The sequence below is a fragment of the Bubalus kerabau genome, chromosome X (assembly GCF_029407905.1).
Source record: "Bubalus kerabau isolate K-KA32 ecotype Philippines breed swamp buffalo chromosome X, PCC_UOA_SB_1v2, whole genome shotgun sequence".
In the NCBI taxonomy this organism is placed as follows: Eukaryota; Metazoa; Chordata; class Mammalia; order Artiodactyla; family Bovidae; genus Bubalus; species Bubalus kerabau.
The window spans coordinates 134200996-134223372 of record NC_073647.1 but is presented as its reverse complement, the minus strand read 5'-3'; the positions used below and the strand labels follow the sequence as shown (position 1 = coordinate 134223372).

Genomic DNA, 22377 nt, shown 5'->3' with positions numbered 1-22377 from the left:
ATCCCTCTGAGTGTGTTTATGAGGTCCTACCTGAAAGCGGGGGCTCAGCGCCTTCCAATTCCAATAGTAGCTTGTGGATAGTGTACATGCAGCAATCATTTTTGGATTTTCAAAACTGTTGCTCCTGATTTCTGTCCACTATGTGTATGTGTGTTTGTATATATACATTGTATGTATGAAGTTAGGTGTATTTGTGTGTGGTGGAGTTTTGTGCAATCATACTGACAGAAATAACTATTTTGAACCTTCCCCTATCTTTTGCTCCTGAAAATAGGAATCTTTGAAAATATATAAAAATTTCATACCATATCAGACATAACTTGATATGTGACCATTTTATTAATTTATCTCTACTACTACAGCATGCTGTGAAATTTCCACACTCCATTTAACTACCATAGGCATCTATTCTCATGTAAATAACTCCCAGGATATCTAACTTTCTTTGATGATTTACCCCACTTTGAAACTAATTATTATACATGCTTAATTGTGAGATTTAGTTATATGAAAAAAGATGACTTGCCTGATTTTAATTCAGGACTTGTATCACCTGAATTATTATAACTCAGTACAGAGCAATGTCCTCTATCACATTTGATACAATAAAGTGATTATTACTAGGTATCAGTTTAGTGTTGGGTTGCCCACTGAATATCTAGACAGAATTTAAGGAACATCTTTAAATGGTGGGTGTTTGATTTTAATTTGGGGATTTTAGGTGGGACCAACTTACAGCAACAACTCTTATGGGAATGATTTTAAGTTCCAGAAGGCAGACATATTTCCAGGAGAGAGGAAATTACACTTTTAGCATGGTGGCCTCAGGGGAGATGGCAAGATGTTGAAGAAGCAATGGAGTATAATGGAAAAAAACCTCAGAGCGAGAATTAAAGACCTTCGCTGCTATTTATTAACTGTTTAACCTTAGGCAATTCACTTGGCTTCTTTGAGACTGAGCTTCCTTTTATTTAAGGATGGGGCAATTATACCTTATGAAGCTCACAGGATTGTTGTGAGGTCCAATGAGATAATATATGTAACATCAGTTCCATTCCTTCTCTGCTATTTCCTCCATGTTTCCAGCTCAATGTTCAACTCTTAATGATCACTCAGTCATTCTCCCTCCTTATCTTGCAGGAATGAAAAAGTGGAGCTTAATTCACACACACATACACAAGGAAAAGAAAGACAAGATTTTGAGCATCCTTCCACAAAAGTATCTGAATTTTTTCTTTTTTCTCATTAGATTACTGGTTTATTATAAGAGGATATAACTGAGAAACAGCCAGATGGAAGAGATGCACAGGGCAAGGTAGGGGAAAAGGGCTCAAGCATCCATCCCTCATAGCTCAGTCAGTAAAGAATCTGCCTACAATGCAGGAGACCTGGGTTCGATTCCTAGGTCAGGAAGATCCCCTGGAGAAGGCAATGGCAACCCACTCCTGTGTTCTTGCTTGGAAAATCCCATGGATGGAGGAACCTGGTGGGCTGCAGTCCACAAGGTCGCTTTCACTTTTCACTTTCATGCATTGGAGAAGGAAACAGCAACCCACTCCAGTGTTCTTGCCTGGAGAATCCCAGGGACAGGGGAGCCTGATGGGCTGCCGTCTATGGGGTCGCACAGTCAGACATGATTGAGGCAACTTAGCAGCAGCAGCAGCAGCATAGTGGTAGGTTCCTCACATTTTGCCAGGAAAGGGGCCATCTCTTCTGGGACAAGCATGGGCCTCAAATCATACCACAAAGGAGTCATGAACTCCAAAGCAGTGCTCTCACCTTGGGCAAATAGAAGACAGCCATTTAAATTTTCATTTACTTATTTATTTTTATTTTAAAGCAATGTTCAAAAGTCAGGATTTTTAAAAAAAATTCCATGGATTGAGTGTTCCAGGAGTCAGGAAACTTTTTCTCTTAAGGGCCACAAAGTAAGTACTTGAGGCTTTGTGGGCCATAGGATCCCTGTCACAACTGTCCCCTTAAGCATGGTAGTTCCAAAGCAGCCATGGACAATATGGAAACAGATGGACATGACTGTGTTCCATTTAAAGTTTATTTACAAAAACAGGCTGTGAGCTGCATTTGGCCAATAGGTCACAGTTTTCTGACACCTATAGCATTCCATCTACTCCTATTCCTTTTTTTACCCTTAGTTACACAAAAAGTAGACATTTTCAAGGGACAAAATATATTGAACAGCATTAGTTCCCACTTCGCCTTTGGCCCCAAATAGTGTACAGAATACAGAATCAGAGAAAGCAATGGCACCCCACTCCAGTACTCTTGCCTGGAAAATCCATGGATGGAGGAGCCTGGTAGGCTGCGGTCCATGGGGTCGCTAAGAGTCGGACATGACTGAGCGACTTCACTTTCACTTTTCACTTTCATGCACTGGAGAAGGAAATGGCAACCCACTCCAGTGTTCTTGTCTGGAGAATCCCAGGGACAGGGAAGCCTGGTGGGCTGCCATCTATGGGGTCGCACACAGTCGGACACGACTGAAGCAACTTAGCAGCAGCAGTGTACAGAATTTTCTTGGCCTTGTCTTCACTATGTTCAGCCCCTAAGGCAAGCATGATACCCAGGAGCTGACCTACAACCAAATGAAATAATGATCAGGGACAAATGCTAACAAATCTTTTCATCTACTTCTCCTGAGTGAAAGCTCAGGATCTCAGATGCAGGGTAGGGAGCACTTGTAAAACTCTGCTTGGAAATGTGGTGGTCCCATTCTTCCTGTGGCTAAAATGAAGATCTTGACAACTGTGTGCTTCCTGTGCCTTTGAAACCTGAGTGTTCAGTGCACCAGGACTTAGGGAGAACCAACTGCCCACAGAACTGTACGGGAATACAAAATAAGAGACACATTCCCTCAAGGATCCAACAGCCTAGTTGGGGAAGCAGAACACACACAGAAGAAAAATACTAAACAACCCACAAAGCCAAATGTCAGATTAGTACCTCTTTGTAAAATACGGGCTGACAGCATCAGTGCTGAAGAAGACTCTACAGAGGAATGGTCAGTTAGGTAAGACATTTTGGAGGAACCAAGGCAGAGTGAAATTTTCCCCCTTCCTCTAATTCCTGCCAAAACAAGAGAAAAATCTTTCAGGAGAAAGGAATGCCAATTTCCTTTGCTGACAATGCTTCCCCTTAAGTCCAAGGGTAGTAAGAACTCCAAAGTGCAGAAAAAGAGGTAAGATATTGGGATCAATAGTAATGTCTAGGTACAAACAGGTTTATTTCAAATTTCATATATATTTGAATTTAATACAGTTGGATCAAAAAACTGGTGGGCTGGTCAACACACAAAAACCTATTTAATCCCTAAATCCCACACATCCCATGTGTTGACAGTCAGTCTGCATTTTAATATCTACAATAGATTATGAAATTCTAGAAATTGTATTTGAAATATAACTTGAAACTTTTTCTTCACATTGTGTGTTTTTAATATTACATTGAGTCAAATGGGTATAAATACAAAATTTCCAGGTATAAACTTTGAATAAAAAATATATTGAGAGATTCATAACTTCTATGACGTTTGGATATTAAAACTTCATATTTTCCTAGCTTGCTTTCTATAATAAAGAATGGCCCTTTTCATTCTTTTTATGGATATTAGAAGATGCAAACTATCATATATAGGGTGAGTAAACAGCAAGCTCCTACTGTACAGCACAGGGAACTATATTCAATTTCCTGTGATAAACCATAATTGAAAAGAATATTAAAAAAAATGTCTACATGAGTATAACTGAGTCGATTGGCACAACATTTGTAAATTAACTAGACTTCAATTAAAAGAATGATCCTTTTCTCGAACTTTTCCCAACTATGACATTTGACTATGCCATCTGAGTGTTTTTTCGCTAAGAAAGTACCCGATATAGAGTGCAATTTAACATCCAGGATATGTGTGGATGGGTTAAACTCTCTGAGAGGCCCTCTGCATCCTTGCATCAATCTGATAGAGGGAACAAACAAGCTCCTGGTTTTCTAGAATGTTCCCAAAGTTTGATTCTGAACTTGTCCTCTATCCAACCAATAATTTATAGCATTGTCTACACCTGATGTTGACTGAAAATTTATTGGAACTCTCCTAGATTGCTGTGTCTTCCTCCTGTACAGTTTGCATGTAAGATATGGTATGAACACACACAAGGACTGAGGCCTGAGACTTTACTGATTTTACAGCTTGGGTTGAGTTATTTACAGGTTGGGTTATTTTTGTGCCTGCTGACTAATAAATTTTGGTTCACAAATGTTTGAAGTCTCTTGAATTCATCTTCAAACTTTTTTCAAAAATGTGCTGTAGTAAAATATATAAAATAAAAAATTCATCATTTTTAATTATACAATTCAGCAGCATTAATCACATTCAGAATGCTATGTAACCATCACCACTATCTATTACCAGAGCTTTTTAATCATCCCAAAGAGAAATACTGTAACCATTAAATAATAACTCCCCTGACTCCTTCCCCATTCCCTGGTAACTTCCTATTCTACTTTCTGTCTCTTTGAATTTGCATATTCTAGGTACCTCATATAAGTGGAATTATACAATATTTGTCCTTCTGTGTCTGGTTTATTTCAGTTAGCATACTCTTTTCAAGATTTATCTATGTTATAACATGCATCAGAATTCCATTTCTTTTATGACTGAATAATATCCCATTGTATTTATATACCACATTTTTTTATCCATCCATCTGTTGAAGGACACGGTTGTTTCTACCTTTTGGCTATTATGAATGTGCTACAGTGAATACTGGTGTAAAGGTATCAAACTTGCTTATACAGTAAACTTCCTAATACTGAGATGATGAGGGAAGCCTGTTGCCTTTACCACCCCCTTTAACTAATTGGATCAGACCATAATACTAAGTTTCTTCATTTGTTAAATGGTGGTACTAATAGTACCCAACTCGTAGACTGTTAGGATGATTAAATGTGTTAATTCCCATAAAGTGCTTAGAAATCTATCAGTCATAGTATAAGCATTGAAGAAATACAGTGTCACTATCCTTCATCTTTTAAGGACATATTATCTTGCTGCTACTGTAATTGTAATTTACCGACTACATTTAACATTCTGCCCTAACCTCTAATATGTTCTTGTTTCAAAGTCACCCACCTCCTCAATCAAAACTCTCCTCCCAAGTAGCCGATCTTATCAAGATAAGGAGTGAGACTTTATTGACTCATTCAACCCTGAAATATAAATTACTGACACACTAACCATGGACATCTATATAATGCATACCTTTTGCATCTCAGGCTCCTCCAAGACTTGTGGAAAAAAAAAAAAAAACACAAAGATGCAACATTTCCAGTAGTTACTTCAGTATTTCCCTTTACCATACTTTCAAAAATGACAATCCAGCTTAAAATTCATGACTTCCCCTCAAGAATAAGAGAATTTAAAGAATCTTATAGAATTTTTCGTGGTCAGGGGAGTGATAAACATCTGAACCAAAATCTTTAAAATGGGCAAATCTAAATTGACATTTCTCCAAAGAAGACATACAGATGGCTAAAAGTACACGAAGAGATGTTTAACATCACTACAATGAAAAGCTCTTAGAGGAAAACATAGGCAGAACATTCTCTGACATAAACCACAGCCAGACCCTCTATGACTCACCTCCTAGAATGATGGAACTAAAAACAAAAATAAACAAATGGGACCTAATTAAACTTAAAAGTTTTTGCACAATGAAGGAAAACTATAAGCAAGGTGAAAAAAACAACCTTCAAAATGGGAGAAATTAATAGCAAATGAAACAACTAACAAAGAATTAATCTCCAAAATATACAAGCAGCTCAAGCAGCTCAATCCCAGAAAAACAAACAACCCAATCAAAAAGTGGGCAGATGACCTAAATAGACATTTCTCCAATAGAGATAAACACATGAAAAGATGCTTAACATTGCTCATTATTAGAGAAATGCAAAAAAACTACAAGGAAGTGTCATCTCACACCAGGCAGAATGGCCATCATCAAAAAGTCCAAAAACAATAAATGCTGGAGAAGGTGTGGAGAAAAGGGAACCCTCCTACACTACTGATGGGAATGCAAACTGATACAGCCACAATGGAGAACAGTATGGAGAGTCTTTAAAAAACTAGGAATAAAACTACCATATGACCCAGCAATCCCACTACTGGGAATATATCTTGAGGAAACCAGAATTGAAAAAGACACATGTACCCCAATGTTCCTTGCAGTACTATTTACAATAGCTAGGATGGAGGAGCCTGGTAGGCTGCAGTCCATGGGGTCACTGAGGGTTGGACACGACTGAGTGACTTCACTTTCACTTTTCACTTTCATGTACTGGAGAAGGAAATGGCAACCCACTCCAGTGTTCTTGCCTGGAGAATCCCAGGGATGGGGGAGCCTGGTGGGCTGCTGTCTACGGAGTCACACAGAGTCGGACATGACTGAAGTGACTTAGCAGCAGCAGCAGCAGGACACAGAAGCAACCTACTTGTCCATGAACAGATGAATGGATACGGAAGTTGTGGTACATATACACAATGGAATATTACTCAGCCATAAAAAGGAACGAATCTGAGTCAGTTCTAATGAGGTGGATGAACTTAAAGCCTATGATACAAAGTGAAGTAAGTCAGAAAGAGAAAGACAAATATCATATATTAACGCATATATATGGAATCTAGAAAGATAGAGTACTGACGATCCTACTTGCATGGCAGCAAAGGAGACACAGACATTTTGGACATAGTTGGGGAAGGAGAGTGTGGGATGATATGAGCAAATAGCATCAAAACATATACGTCATTACATGTAAAACAGCCAGTGGGAGTTCAATGTACCCAAACCCAGTGCTCTGTGACAAGCTAGATGGGACAGGGAGGGAGCTGGGAGGGGGGTTTAAGAGGCAGGGGACATAATGCCAATTCATGTTGATGTATGGCAAAATCCATCACAATATTGTAAAAGAATTATCCTCTCATTAAAAAAAACCTACATGAGGTTTCACCCCACTTTGGTCAAAATGGTCATTATCAAGAAGTCTACAAATAATAAATGATGGAGAGAGTGTGGAGAAAAAGGAACATTCCTATACTGCTGATGGGAATGTAAATTGGTACATTATGGAAGTTCCTTAAAACACTAAAATAGAGCTACCATATGATCCAGCAATTCCACTACTGGGCATGTATCTGGAGAAAACTAATTTGAAAAGAGACATGCACCCCAATGTTCATTGCAGCACTCTTTACAACAGCCAGGGCATGGAAGCAACCTAAACATCTGCTGACAGAGGAATGGATAAAGAAGATGAGGTACATATATACAACGGAATATTACTCAGCCAGAAAAAGGAATGAAATAATGCCATTTGCAGCAACATGGATGGACTTAGAGATTATGATACTAAGTTAAATAAGACAGAGGAAGAAAAAAATATCATAGGACATCACTTATATGTGAAATCTAAAAAAATGTATTTATTTACAAAATATAAATAAACTCACAGACATAGATAACAAACTTTCAGTTACCAAAGGGGAAACGCTGAAGGGAGGGCTAAATTAGGAGTTAGAGATTGACATATACACACTACTATATATAAAAGATAATCAACAAGGACATAGCACAGGGAATTCTCAATATTCCATACAAACCTACATGGGAAAAGAATCTGAAAAAGAATGGATGTATGTATATGTTTAACCGATTCACTTTGCTATATACCTGAAACTAATATAACATTGTAAATGAACTATACTCCAATATAAAACAAAAATTAAATTAAGAAAAACAACAACAAAAAGATTTGTTTTTACTAAAATCTGATAAATATTTATTGCCTCAAGTGAGATTCAGTTATCTACATAGTTTTAAATAAGATTTAAAGTGGGTTCAATAAATCCTTTTTTTTAACTAGCTAGTGGGTGCTATACAGTAATAGATATGAAACTTCATGAGTCTAACCAACTTTTTCAAGCATTATAAATATTATTATCAGTTAATCTGTTAACAGTTCTGTGCTACATTCCTTCAGAGAATGAAGATGTGGATGAATGTGGCTAAAGTATTAGCATTTGGCATTGTAAATCAGGAGACCTGGATTCTAAGGTAGTAAACCATTAGCTAGCTGTTTAAACTTTTGGGGAACTTGGTTTCTATAAAAATTAGTGATTTGGATAATCACAAATGTCCCTTCTTATTAAAAAGATCTACACGAAACAATTAGGTTGGATCCTGTATGATGAAAGCTGTGAATAGAGATAAGGATTTAGAAGACACCATCCTGACCACAAGAAACAGTGATTAGCTATGTAACAGTGGATGAGATGGTTGGATGGCATCATCGACACAATGCACATGAGTTTGAGCAAACTCTGGGAGATACTGAAGGACAGGGAAGCCCGGGGTGCTGCAGTCCATGATGTCACAAAGAGTTGGACATGACTTAGTGACTGAACAACACTGAGAATATGTACTACTTGAATATCACATCATATTGTCAAGGATTGACTTCTCTGTTTTTCCATTTTCTATATTCTCTATCTTAGCTTCTCTACTTTTCTATAAGTTTCTTGAAGGGAGGGATTTTGCTGTCTCCCTTCTTGTTTATCCCAGTCCCCAGCACAGAGCCTTACACATAAGACATTCTTGAGTGTGTAAACGAAGCAGAAGGTCATGATTGGTTTTCATGGGAGTTCATGCCCACTGTGATCCCACAATAAATAAATATGTGCAATCACCATTAGGGACAAAAGAAATAGCAACCACAAAACAAAATATGCAGAGTGGCTGAGATCTGTGTATTTAGTGCAGGAAACTTCTCGCTTTGATCTTACCTTGGAGAAGCTACAGACCAAAGGCTCTCTCTCATGAGCCTGGTAAATTGGTGTTAAGCTGTGAAGTGCTATGATTACTGTAAACTCGAATGTATTTCTTTCCATATTATTTCAGATAAAGTAGATATGTATGAAAAACCAAAAAGATTTGATGACCACAAGTTTCTAATCTTTAGGTGAGGCCCACTGGTCACATCATAATGTCCTTTCATCTATCTGTCCGTCTATATACAGAATTTTTAATACTGTCTTCATAAAATACTCTTAAATAATATAAAGCAAGTCAGAAATTTGTCTTGAAATAACTGACGACTCATCTCTTCAAGTTTTGCAAGGACATATTTATACTTGGCACAGACTATAAATAACAGCTGGTAATTTTGCCACAACCATTTTTCACTCACTTCTACTTTTTCCCACATTTATTCTTATTCCCATATTCAGTCTCATTTAAACTCAAGTACCAGTTTAGAGTTTGCACTGGATTGTGCCTAGTGACTTGTTCTGTGCTTTAAATCCTTTTTCTAACACATGATAAAAGGAGTTATATATGGCTACTTTCATAAAATTAATATTTTATAAGAACATAATGCTCTTAGGCAGAGATACTGATAATTTGCAGTAAACTGAAGGAATAGATTTGGGACCTGTAGACCCAAAGAAATGACAGAAGCTCTAGTTTTAGCAAAGTAACTTCCAAAATAACCACAAAGTCTGTAGAGAAGAACAAACAAAAAACATTTACCATGCTTTGGAAACTTGCTGTCTTGTGAAATGAACAGAAAAAAGTAAAAATTAAATAGGAGAGCCTGGAGTCTGGGAGGAGTACATCAACAAAGTATGAGCTAGGAGTGAAGGAGGAAAGGAAAAATCAGGGTAAATGCTATTAAGGAAATTTGGGGGCAATTTCATGTAAAAAGGGATATTTAAGTAGGAGGCAAAGGCATCCCTGCTGCTGCTGCTAACTCTCTTCAGTCGTGTCTGACTCTTTGCGACCCCATGGACTGCAGCCCACCAGGCTCCTCTGTCCATGGGATTCTCCAGGCAAGAATACTGGGGTGGGTTGCCTGGAGAAGATCTCCAGGGGATCTTCTCCAGCCAGGGATCCAACCCGGGTCTCTTACATCTACCTGCATTGGCAGGTAGGTTCTTTACCACTAGTGCCACTTGGGAAGTCCAGGCATCCCAGAGGGCTGCAAAAGCCTTGGTTATGCAATGATGGCATTTCGTTCCTCTCCTCCTGCATCCTCCACCCCTAGCTCATTCATAGCCAGGTAGCCCAGGACACTGTTTCTCTAATATCTGCAATACATGTTGTGCATTATTTCATTATGGTTATTGTCACAATTTTTGTCTCCTTTATGAGTCTATCTTATCTTATATCTCTATGAGGGCAGAAACCAGGTCTTTTTGTTTTGTATACCCCAAACCTAGCCTAAGTCAAACAGTCAATAAACAAATATTACAACAAGAGCTGGAGTATCAGGTTAATGTGAAAAATGGGTTGAGATATAGAAATTGATGACGTAAGTCTAGAAGTCTTTGAATACTAGTCTAAGATTGACCTTATTCCAACAACGATACGAAGATATACTAATAGCTTCTGTTGATGTACCAGAAGCTTTACATAAGTAATCTCATTTAGTCCTCACAACTACTGTGTTAGCTGGGCACTGTTATCTCCATTTTGCAGGTTATGAAACCAAGGTTAGGGAGGTGAAGGTTAACCAAGGTCACTGAGGACCTATTATGTGACAGGTGCTCCTCTGATGCTGCACTGAGACACAAAGAAAAACCAGGTCCTCATACTCCCTGAGCTTATGCTTTGGTCGAGTGAGATTGACTTGACACGAAACCACCGAAAATAAGAAAATTTACAAATGAGGATAAGTGCCCTAAAGGAGAGTAAAACAAGCTGATGTGCTTGGGAGTGACTGGGGGTGAGGCAGAAGAGCCTGCCTTACTCAATGGCTCATGATAACCCCAATATTACATTCTGGTCTTATGTTATTCAGAAGTGATCAAATATTAATTTTGGAAGGAAAGCTAGTGGTAATGCAAAGGATTTTTACACAACAGTATTGATTAGGAGACAATATTTTTTTTTCCAAAATAAAGATTAAGAAAGTGAATGGGGAGGAGTAATAACTGTAAGAGAAACCACTGATATGTTTTATAAAGAGTAAAACTGATTTGAGATAAAAAATGTGGAGGAGGGTGGAGACAATGATGGTAATGTGATGATACTGGTGATAATAGCAATAATGATACATCTTGATCATTTACTCAGTACATGTCCAAGTTTACACAGTTCTCTTAGATGGAAAGCTAATTTTTAGTCACTCAGAATATTTTTCAAAGTGTTGGACTCTCACCACAAGGTATCCAAGATGATTTGGGGTGATATTTAAATAATTTAAATTGCAGTGGAAAAGGCATTAAAGAATGTAACTAACACATAGGGGAAAATGCTATTTCCATTTTAAATCTCTTTCAATCCCTCTAATTATGTCAAGAGAAATTCTCAATTTGAGCTATTTGAGCTATTTTGACTTAACACCTCTCTAACATTTGCTAATCTCCTTTTTTAAACAAAGAGTGAGCAGGCCTTATGTTCAGAGCCTTCAGCAGCCAGCAGTATCTAGCTGAAATTCAAAAGTTTATTTTCATTGTATTTATTTTTACATTTACCCTCTATTTATGGTCAATGATACTAGTTTACCATTTATGGTAGTGACATGCTTTTATCATGCATGCATTTAAGTAAAAGAATGAGCGGATGTACAGAAAAATATTAAGAGCATTGTAGCTAATTTTACTATGAAGCAAAAATGTTGAAGGTGATAGAAGACTGGAGTTTGACAATACTACAGTAAATGACGAAAGCTACCTTGGCTTGGATGAAAGCTCAGAGGTTTGGAGTCACATTTATAGAAAAGATTTTGGGGTCACTTAGTAATTCCCAAAAGATGAGTTAGTAGGTCATAGACCATGACAGATTCTGATTTACGCATACTCGGTTTTAGGTGACAAGGAAATATCCTCAAACATTCTGGCACTCAGTGGCCATTCAAGACAGAAGCTTCAGCCTAGATCTGGATGAGGGTTCTAGGTTTAGAAGTCATATGAATTTTCTATTGCCGCATAACAACTTACTGCAAATTTAGTGGCTTGAAATGACACATACTTTTACCTCACAGTTCTGATCATCACAACTCCAGGTGGATTTTTCTGCAGGGGGGCTCAGAAGGCCTAAGTCAATGTTGGGCTCTTTTCTGGAGACTCTAGAGAAGAATCCACTTCCAGCATCATTCCTGTTGTGGGCAGAATACAATTCCTTGAGGTTATATGACTGAAATCCCTGTTTTCTTGCTGGCTGTTGGCCAGGCATTGTTCTCAGCAACCAGAGACCTCTCTTAGATCCTTGGCCTGTGGCCACGTCCATCTCAAGAGAAACTCCCTCACAAGAATCCCTCTCTCATTTCTAATCTTTCTGATGTCTGCACTGCTCTCAGCCAGAGAAAACACTGCCTTTAAGGGGCCAATGTGATAAGATTAGGTCTACCAAGATAATCTCTCTATATTAAAGTCATCTCATTAATAACCTAATCATGTCTGTAACATTTCATTTGATTGCCATGTAACCTAACAGCATCACAGGAGTAACATGAGGAGATAACAGATATTAAGAGGAGGGACTTCACTGGTGGTCCAGTTGGTAAGACTTCATGCTTCCACTACAGGGGGCATGGATTCTATCCATGGTCAGGGAACTAAGATCCCATATGTCATGGGGTATGGCCAAAAAACAAATAAAACAAAGATAAGAGGAGGCATCTTATAATTCTGCTTACCACAGAAGTCATCTGTATACTCATACATCCATGTATTCATTTATTAATTCAGCAAACATTCACTGAGTTCCTATTATACTACCAAGCACTTTGATAGTCATTTGTGTATTGTACCATGGAACCATGTTCCTTATACCTATGCTGTGGAACATAACATTCAAACACTTTTTGCCAAGGGGATGTGAACAGGGCCCTTGAGAGTATCTGCTGTCATCCACCCCTTGCACCATTCAGTTCCACTTGTGTCCACATTAAGTTTATTCTGCCTTGGCACTGCTTCTTCAGCCAGTCATTATTTCTTTAAAAAAAATTCAGAATAAAGTCTTTTTAAACACAAGTATCATACCACTATGGGTGATCTTGAAGCCAGAAGCAAGATTTTTCATTTCCTACATCTAACAGCCATTTCTGATTCTCATCACTCTGGCCAGCATTTGTGCTGGTCTAGGTTTCTTGCCCTGTGGAAACTGGGGTCCTGGTTACCTTGTCCTTTTCGGGCCATGATTGAGGCAATTGCCTGTTCAAGGTTATCAGCAGGCAGAGAAGCACCAAAGGCCACTCCAGTGAGTCTCCTGAGTTCCAGAAACAAATACTTCCCTCTGCTTGGGTTAAAAAAATCCAAACGAACTTTCTGGCCAACCCAATATTATGTAAGGGAATGGCAACCCACTCCAGTATTCTTGCTTGGAAAATCCCATGGACAGAGGAGCCGGCCAGGCTAGGGGCTATGGGATCACAAAGAATCGGACTCGACTGAGCACACACATACATGATTATGTAGCAACAATCCTATCTGCTCATACTCATCAGGGTCAATAAGTCAGGACCATATAGTAAATCCTCTCTTTGCTTGATGATCTACTGATATGAGGAACTCAAAATAGTCACTCTCAGTACCTTTGACTTTAGCTTTAGTGGCACTTCCCTTTGTCCCCTGGTAGATTCCACCACCACCCTCTGGAGCTACAATTTCTAGTTCAACTTAACCTAAATATGGATGAATGGGAAGTATAAATTCCCCAAGTGGGCCCTTGAGACTAATAATGAGAAAGTTAATTCCTAATTCCACTTTTTTGTTCCCAAATCTGTATATTCTATCTATGAAGAATACAGTAACCTATATAATGGCTGTTGGTTCACACATTTCTTGAATCTTGAACAGTGTCCCAAACTTATAAACTCTCATCTCTAAGCTCCCCTTAAGCCATTTAAACATGAAAATAGACCAGGTAATAAGGCATATGGGAGGACCAGGGAATCCCAGGGACCCGTGCATGCAGCTCCCAATTTCACCTTTCAGGAAGGTGAATCCCTGTGTATAAGGCTATGTTCCATGGCATTCTATCGATATAATAGTAAATAAGACACTCTGTGAACTTTCAGGTACTAGTGTCAGCATTACTATCACAGGCAGGGAAGCCAAAGCCATACCAGAAACTCATGCCAAACTCAGTAAGAACAGATATCTGCTTCATCTTAAGTGGAGGGTATACAGTGGTCTGAATAAACAGATCAGGTACTGATCCCTGGAAACTGTTACAGTGTATGGGGGAAAGTCTTTGTGGATGTGATTAAATGAAGGATCTTGCCACGGGGCTATTACCCTGAATTATTCCAGTTGATCCTAAACCCTTTCAATCATGTGTGGTAAGAGAGGGGACAAAGGGTCTCTGCCACACAGAGAAGAAGGTAGTGGGACCAAAGTAGCAGATTGGAGTGATGTGGCCACCCACCAATGAATGCTGCTGCTGCTGCTAAGTTGCTTCAGTTGTGTCTGACTCTGTGCAACCCCAGAGACGGCAGCCCACCAGGCTCCCCCGTCCCTGGGATTCTCCAGGCAAGAATTCTGGCGTGGGTTGCCATTTCCTTCCCCAATGCATGAAAGTGAAAAGTGAAAGTGAAATCGCTCAGTCGTGCCCAACTCTTAGCAACCCCATGGACCACAGCCTACCAGGCTCCTCCGTCCATGGGATTTTCCAGGCAAGAGTACTGGAGTGGGGTGCCACTGCCTTCTCCGACCAAGGAATGCTAGCAGCCACCAAAAGCTGAGAGAGACAAGGAAAGGATTTCCCTCTAAAGCCTTGGGAGAGAGCAGTACCCTGCCAATACAATGAATTTGGCTAGGTGATTTCTGATTTTTGGCCTTCAGAACTGTGAGGGAATAAATTTCTATTGTCCTAAGGTACCAAGTTTGGGGTTATTTGTTACAACAGCCATAAGAAACTAATACAAGGATTCAATGTAATCTATTTGTCATCAGCGGTTATTCTCCTTTAAAGATGGTCCTCCACTGAGGGTTCTTCATTGTTCTCTGCCGCTGACAGGCTGGATGTGCAGACGTGGCAGTAGATAGACCAGCTTGGGTGTGAGAGGCCCATGCTGCTGTACCCATGTGCAACCTTCATCCTGCCCACATGGCTACGCCATTCGGGGAATCATCATGCCATAAGGAATCCACTGGGGTGCTAAGGATAGAGGTTGCTGATGTCCACTGGACAATCATCCTGTTCCCTTTCTAATGCAGTGCCTTTTCTGTGCTGAATGATATTCAATAGGCATTGACATTCAAAACAAAGATTCACAGACTTTACACCTGACCACTCCCAGAGATAACAGCTACATGCCTTCTCATCTGACGTCTGATCTTTGTTTTTCCCATCGTGCTCCTTCAAAGAGCATCAGACAACAAGCCAAGTCATTTACCACTTCCAAGGATTCCAAATAGTCTTAGCTGAGGCCTAATAGCCCACCACACAAGTTGATGAGCAGGTGTACCACCCAAAGCTCTGGGGTATTTTCACCATCACCTCTGTCATTTAAGGCCACCCCTCAGTAGGGCTTGATGTATTCATTTCTGCTTTCACTAACACGTTGAGCCACACATGTACCAGAACAGAATTTTAACTCTTTCATCAGTTCATCACTGGGAAGATTCTATAGAGTCATAGGTGAAAGCTCAGGGATAAATGTCAGCACAGAGGTGGGCGGCATGGAGGTTTGGACTATTTGTTTATGTAACATACAGCTACCTTCCTAGAAATGTCATGCACTAAAGAATTCTCTGGCTTTCCAAAATCCATTTAACAATGCTCAATTCTTAAAGTAAGTCAGAAAGAGAAAGACAAATACCATATGATATCACTTATATGTGGAATCTAAAATATGACACAAATGAAGTGAAGTGAAAGTCATTCAGTCATGTCTGACTCTTTGTGACCCCATGGACTGTAGAGTCCATGGATGGGATTCTCCAGGCCAGAATACTAATGAACCTATCTACAAAACACAGACTCATGGACATAGAGAACAGACTAGTGGTTGCCAAGGAGGAGGGGGTTGGGGAAGGTATGAAATGGGAGACTGGGGTTAGCAGATATAAGTTTTTATATGTGGAATGGATAAACAAGGTCCTACTGCATAGCACAGAAAACCATAGTCAATATCCTATGGTAAACCATAATGGAAAAGCATATTAAAAAAAGAATGTATATATACATATAACTGAATCACTTTTCTGTACAGCAGAAATTAACACAACATTATAAAACAACCATACTTCAATTTTAAAAAAATAAAACACCAAAACTCACTTCTCTAAGTTTTTTGATGATAGTCAATACTCTGCCAAGGTATTCCCAGCCACCTCACCAGGGGACTTCCAGGCACCGAAGGAGACATGGGTTTGATCCCTGGGTTGGGAAGATCCCCTGGAGAAGGAAATGGCAGTATTCTTGCCTGGTAAATCCCATGGACAGAAGAGCCTGGTGGGCCACAGTCCATAGGGTCACAAAGAGTTGGACACGACTGATTTAGCATGCACGCACACCCATCTTTGCCAGGACTTTAAATTCTGATTCAGGAGAGTGCCTCGATAAAATCTCTACCAGCTTTAAGTTCAGTGACCCTCATCCCAGTCCAGCACCCACAACATGTTTCTCAGATATGTTTTCCCATTTCCTACTGGTATATATCTTCCCGGTAGAGCCAGAATGGAACTCCCCAGTGCAGGCCATGCTGAGACTTGACCGGTTATTGGTAGAAGCATTGAGGGTAAAAGAGAGCAGATCTATTGCTTCAAGGTTTTTTCAAGGGCCTGTTTTCAAAAGCCTCCATCCCGGCTTCCTTTTGTGGTCCGGTGGTTAAGAATCTCCCTTGCAATGCAGGGGACACTGGTTCCATACCTGGTCCAGGAAGATCCCACATGCCACAGGGCAACTACTGTAGCCCACAAGCCACAGAGCCATTCTCTGCAACAAGAGAAGCCACTGCAGTGAGAAGCCCACACAACTAGAGAGTAGCCCCCACTCACCACAACTAGAGAAAACCCATGCACAGTAACAATGACCTAGCACTGCTGCTGCTGCTAAGTCGCTCAGTCGTGTCCGACTCTGTGCGACCCCATAGACGGCAGCCCACCAGGCTCCCCCGTCCCTGGGATTCTCCAGGCAAGAACATGGAAGTGGGTTGCCATTTCCTTCTCCAATGCATGAAAGTGAAAAGTGAAAGTGAAGTCGCTCAGTCGTGTCCGACCCTCAGCGACCCCATGGACTGTAGCCCACCAGGCTCCTCCATCCATGGGGTTTTCCAGGCAAGAGTACTGGAGTGGGGTGACCTAGCGCAGCTATAAATAAATAAATATATATTTTAAAAAGTCCCCATCCCACTTCTGAGCATTCCTCTTTCCCCATCAGGGCTTACCTTTAGCCTAGGATTTGCAGGAGCTGCTTATTCTGCCTTCTTTGTAACTACCTCCCTTTTAAAACCAGATCTTGGTAGCGATTCTCAGCACCTTCTGCCCTCTGGTTCTAGGATATGAGAATCTCCTTAATGGCCGCCGAGGAGCATTCTGACTTTCACACTACATTTGGAGAGCTGGTTGACCTCAGCTCGCAATTTTCCTTCTTCAGGGCTCCAATCACAGTTAACAACAGCCAGCTGAACCCAATCCTTATCATCGCCTTTCATTCCCACCTTATCCCTGGGGCACTGGAGCTAATGCAGCTATAGTCCGTCCCAGTTTAACCACACCTGAAAATCGTTGTAATCATGATGCTACAACAGGCCAAGACCCATCAGCAATCCTCCTCTCACCACCATCAGTGGATCTTTGTTAGCACTCATGTGGCAAGTGGTCTCATTCCAGCCTTTCTTTCTGAGGTTCTGCTACCTAGAATCACTTCTGGTACTATCTTAATTTGGGATTTCTAAGAAGCAGATGCTGAGACAAAAATTGAAAAGAAAGTTATTTATTTGGGAGACGATTCCCAGGGAGCATCAGCAGAATAAAAAATGAGAATGAGAATGAAGAAAGCCAATAAAAGGTGTATGAACAACCCTGTGCCTCCACTCTTGAGTGGGATCTCTGGGAGACAGTACTAAATGTATCTGAAGATTTAGCCCCTTGAGGAAGCTGGAGTGTCTTCCAACTCCCATCCCATATTGGCTGAGGATTTCTCAAAACCCAGCACTCCCTGCCAGCCCCTTCTATATAAGGGCTGAGTTAAGCTCAGGCAGAGTCACAAATGTTTGCAGGAAGACACTGTCAAAACGTACTGGAACTCTAACAGTATGATGGCTTCTAATTGGGATATTCAGATTGCTATGAGAACATGGATTCATGCTGCTGGGGAAAATTCCAAGAAGGTTTCAGAAACTTGGTAACATTTACCATGGTAGATGATGTCACGAAGTAGCTGCAATTTCCACAGAGACAAAAAAATAATAATAATAATGTGCAAGAATGGCTAAGACTAGTGTCAGAGGAATGCCTATATCTGAGGAGCGGCTTGAGAAAGAGTAGACAGACGTCAAGTTCAATGTTAGTAAAGGTCAGTGCTAATGGGTGGCAGTCAGTTTGCAGACTTTCATTGTCTCTAACCTCTTAACTATTGGAAATTTTAATCAGGGGGGAAATTTTTAAAAATATCCCTTATTGAATCTGTTCAGTAGGTGACATTATAAAACAAAGGCGATAGCAAAAGAAAATACCAAATATTAGTGTCTCTTATGCCATGCATAATTTTGTTCTCTTTGTAAGGATTCACACAACAGCTAGCTATTCAGGGGTTTTGAACACAAGCATGAATGTTATTTGGTTCTGACTTTTGTCACTGGAATAACTAAGTGATTTTCAATTCAGTAGTTATAAATCTTTCTATAAAAACATGCACACAATTTTTTATTCCCACATTGCCACCCTCTTTGCCACTTGCAGATGAATTATTAGAACAAAGTTATAAACCTCCACACATTGGATATCTGTAGTAGAAAGTACTGACACAACCATAAAAAGTGCTTTCATTTTTGTCAAGCTTTGCTCTCTTCTTCAGCCTTTATTCATCTCCTTTTCCCCTGGCCCTCAAAATATACAAGCCAGTAGCATTTGCTTTGTTTTTTTTTTTTTTTTTTCCCTCTTGCCTTACTGCCTTTTCAAAAGGGGATGGCTTGGGTTAGAGACATGCTTTAGGTCTGATACGTTGTTGAGGGAATTATTAATGTTTGCTGAAATTGACTTAATTTCTGCAGGCTAATGTTTTGTACTGTTTATTTGTTTCAAAGAAGCATGTGAATAAAGCCAGAGCCTCCATTTTTTTCAATTAACAAAAGGATGGAACAAGTTGATGGTTCTAATAGTCATGATTAATAATTTTTACTATCCCAAGGAAATTGCTAGCATTTTTTTGCTTTAATTCTTCACTGTTAAAAATCTATTTACTGCTTATATTGATTAATTTATGGAAGCATGCATCCTAAAACAATTTTTTTTGACATTTATATCAAAGATATCTTAATGATTCAGGACCGACCTGGCCATGTCACCATTTCTTTTTTCAATTTACATTATGTCTAAAAGTGAACACACATTTTACTGTATTTTGTTGTTTCTTTTAAAAAAATTGTCTTCTATGTAAATATTAAATGTTTAAAGTTATGCTGAAATTTTTGTGAGTAAAAATGTTTTCAGGGCTTTAGCCTGGCATGGTGGCCACCATTTGCACAGTAGTCAGTGAGTATTCACATTACATCATCTCAAGGCCGCTATAGAGGATTCTCTAGTGGATGGTAGGGGAAGAAAAGTCATCAAAGATATTTTGAATAAATACTAGGAGTAAGATATTGTATGATATTCAAGCTGGGGTAGTTTCCTTATGGGTAAATAATGTTTTCATTTCATGAGTATAAATGGTGTTAAAATGAAGATGATAATTATGATAAATAATATCTAGAATCTATTAAATACTATTGGCTTAGCAGCATGCTGAAATCTTTACATAATTATCTTGTTTTATCCTCATAACAACCCTGACTTAAAGGTGTTAACATCTTCATTTTATTGATGAGAAAACCACGCTCAGAAATGTGAAGTACTCCTTCAAGTCACACATTGCAAGTAAGTGACAAACCTGATATTTAAACTAAGTCTGTAACTAAGGTACATTACCTCTCCAAATATTCTCTGGGAGCCAAGAAATATTGACTTAATTTTAAAGTGACATAAATGATTAAAATTAGATCCATTTTGAAAGCAGGATATAAATGGGAGAAACGAGCAGAAAAGCACCGGATACTTGAAAATGGGAAGGAATGTGAGATACACCAAAAATAAATGATCTGCAGAATGGAAGGTTACAGAAACAAAGACAATCTAAAGTCACCCAATTTCATAATTTTGCTAAAGGCTAACCTGGAAACAGGGACTATTAAAACCAAAAATATATATCAAGACTAAAAATAATCCTATTACCTGACAGAGTAATTCCAAATCTAATACATGGCTCTTTATACATAATTCAAAATTCTAACCCATACAAAATAAAACAGCTGCAACAAAGATGTTTATCTATCATTATTTTAATATTAAAAAGAAAGCCAAAATATTTAAAAGAAGAAAATAGATCAAACATGGGTAAAAGGTTAAGTAAATTATAGAAAATCATTTCAGTGGAATATTCAGCAACAATGAAAATTATGTTTAGAAAGAGCATGCAGTAAAATGGTAAATGTTTTTTGAAATGTTTTTAAAGAAAAAAGTAGGGCTCAAGATTTATCTACCTTATGGTTACAACTATATAAAAGAAATGACACTATGATTGGGGGAAATTGTAGGAAATAGGCTGAAATGATTGAATATGTTAAATGATAGAACTACAAATATTCTTTTACAAGGAAAATATAAACAAAGGATTCTAAAATAAAGGGGAGGAAAATGCCTTCAGAGGGGAATATACCTGATTTTCCTCTTATTGCATTTTTTCCTCTGAGGCCCAAGAACCAAATCTCACTTCTCTCTATTGAGAGGCACTACTAATTACCTAACACCCCTTCCTTTAACTTACTAAAAGAACTTCCATTTGTTTCACAGCTGGAGTGGACAGCGTGTCCAAGACTTTCTTGCAAGTAGGAATGGTCTGGCCATGAATAGGTTTTGTGTGACACGTGAATAGTGTTGCCATTTTTTTATAAAGCAAAATACAGGATGCCCAGTTATGTTTGAATTTCAAATAAACAACACATAATTTTTCAGTATAAGTATACAGAAAATATTACATGAGACATACTTAAATACTACCAAAGGTATTCATCATTTATCTGAACTTCAAATATAACTGAGTGTCCTGTATTTTTTCTGGCAAGCCTTGGTAAAGAACTTGGAAAGGTAAAGTTTTTTGATGCAGTGTGTATTGAAATTATATAGCCCTGTTAGTTTGGATTGTGTTTCACTGTAAGTAACAGGAACCAGGTGATAATGGTATACTGAAATAAGATCTTACTTTTCTCATACAAGATGCTGGAAAGGAAGAAATCCAGAGGGCACACCTGCTTGCGGAAATGAAGAAATAAGGCTCCTTCAAGCTTCTGCCTGCACCACCAAAGCCTGTGTCTCCGGTCCTAAGAGTGGCAATATGGTGGCCCCACTTCTAGGCATCTCGTGTGGATCCTGGAGAAAAAAAGAGAATAAAGGCGATGAGTGAAAGGTGCCTGCCAATTTAGTCTGCTTTTTTGTCCTTTCCTTGTTATTATCTTTTTTTTTTTTTTTACTTTTTAGCTGAATGGCTTGACAGGTGGGACCAGGGATTGAACCCATGCCCCCTGAGGTGGAAGTGTGGTGTCTTAACCACTGTATCACCAGGGAAGTCCTATTATTATCATTTTTAATCAGGAAAACTAGCTTGGCGAGGGAAGCTTTACCTGGTAACTTAGTGGCTTTCTGTCACATTACATTCTATTTCTTATTAGAAAGCACTTTCCTTCCACCAACAAGAACAACATCTACTCATTATTCATTATTCCCCTGCTTAAACTCCAGTCCCTTCCTCAAACATGCTCTGCATACATGAGTCCTCTGTGATTCCTGAACATTGGAAAATGTGGGTATGTTCCTTAGAGTTTAGTTCTGAACTAAACTCTTGCTTGTATTGACCCTTTTGCTTGATATAATTGTGTTATCTTTATAAGTGGACAGTATGATCTTTGAGAGAGGGAACTATGCCTTCTTCACAATATGCCTGCAATGTACCAGGCTCCCAATAAATGTCTATTGATGGGTTTCCCAACTTCACCAGGTTTAACAAAATGCCTTAAGAAACCTCTAAGTATAAGCCTTCTAAAGCTGGAAATAGAAAGGCGGAAGTGAAGCAGAATGCCTTTTATTTTTACTTTATTTATTTATTTAAT

General features: G+C 39.1%; 2 long non-coding RNA genes across 6 annotated transcripts; one reads left to right on the top strand and one right to left on the bottom strand.

Moving 5' to 3' along the window:
- Nucleotides 1-1808: 1808 nt before the first annotated feature.
- On the bottom strand, nucleotides 1809-17714 carry LOC129640390 (uncharacterized). Its single transcript, XR_008708779.1, has 4 exons — nucleotides 17401-17714; nucleotides 12036-12162; nucleotides 2962-3084; nucleotides 1809-2593 (listed from the first exon to the last, which is right to left on the bottom strand). It is a non-coding gene; the product is annotated as an uncharacterized LOC129640390 (long non-coding RNA).
- Nucleotides 17715-17920: 206 nt separating this feature from the next.
- On the top strand, nucleotides 17921-21680 carry LOC129640391 (uncharacterized). 5 transcript variants are annotated; one of them, XR_008708784.1, is made up of 3 exons: nucleotides 17921-18023; nucleotides 20016-20092; nucleotides 21488-21680. It is a non-coding gene; the product is annotated as an uncharacterized LOC129640391 (long non-coding RNA). The 5 variants fall into 5 exon arrangements; XR_008708781.1 differs by lacking the exon at nucleotides 17921-18023 and adding an exon at nucleotides 18214-18345; XR_008708783.1 differs by lacking the exon at nucleotides 17921-18023 and adding an exon at nucleotides 18245-18268.
- Nucleotides 21681-22377: the final 697 nt, after the last annotated feature.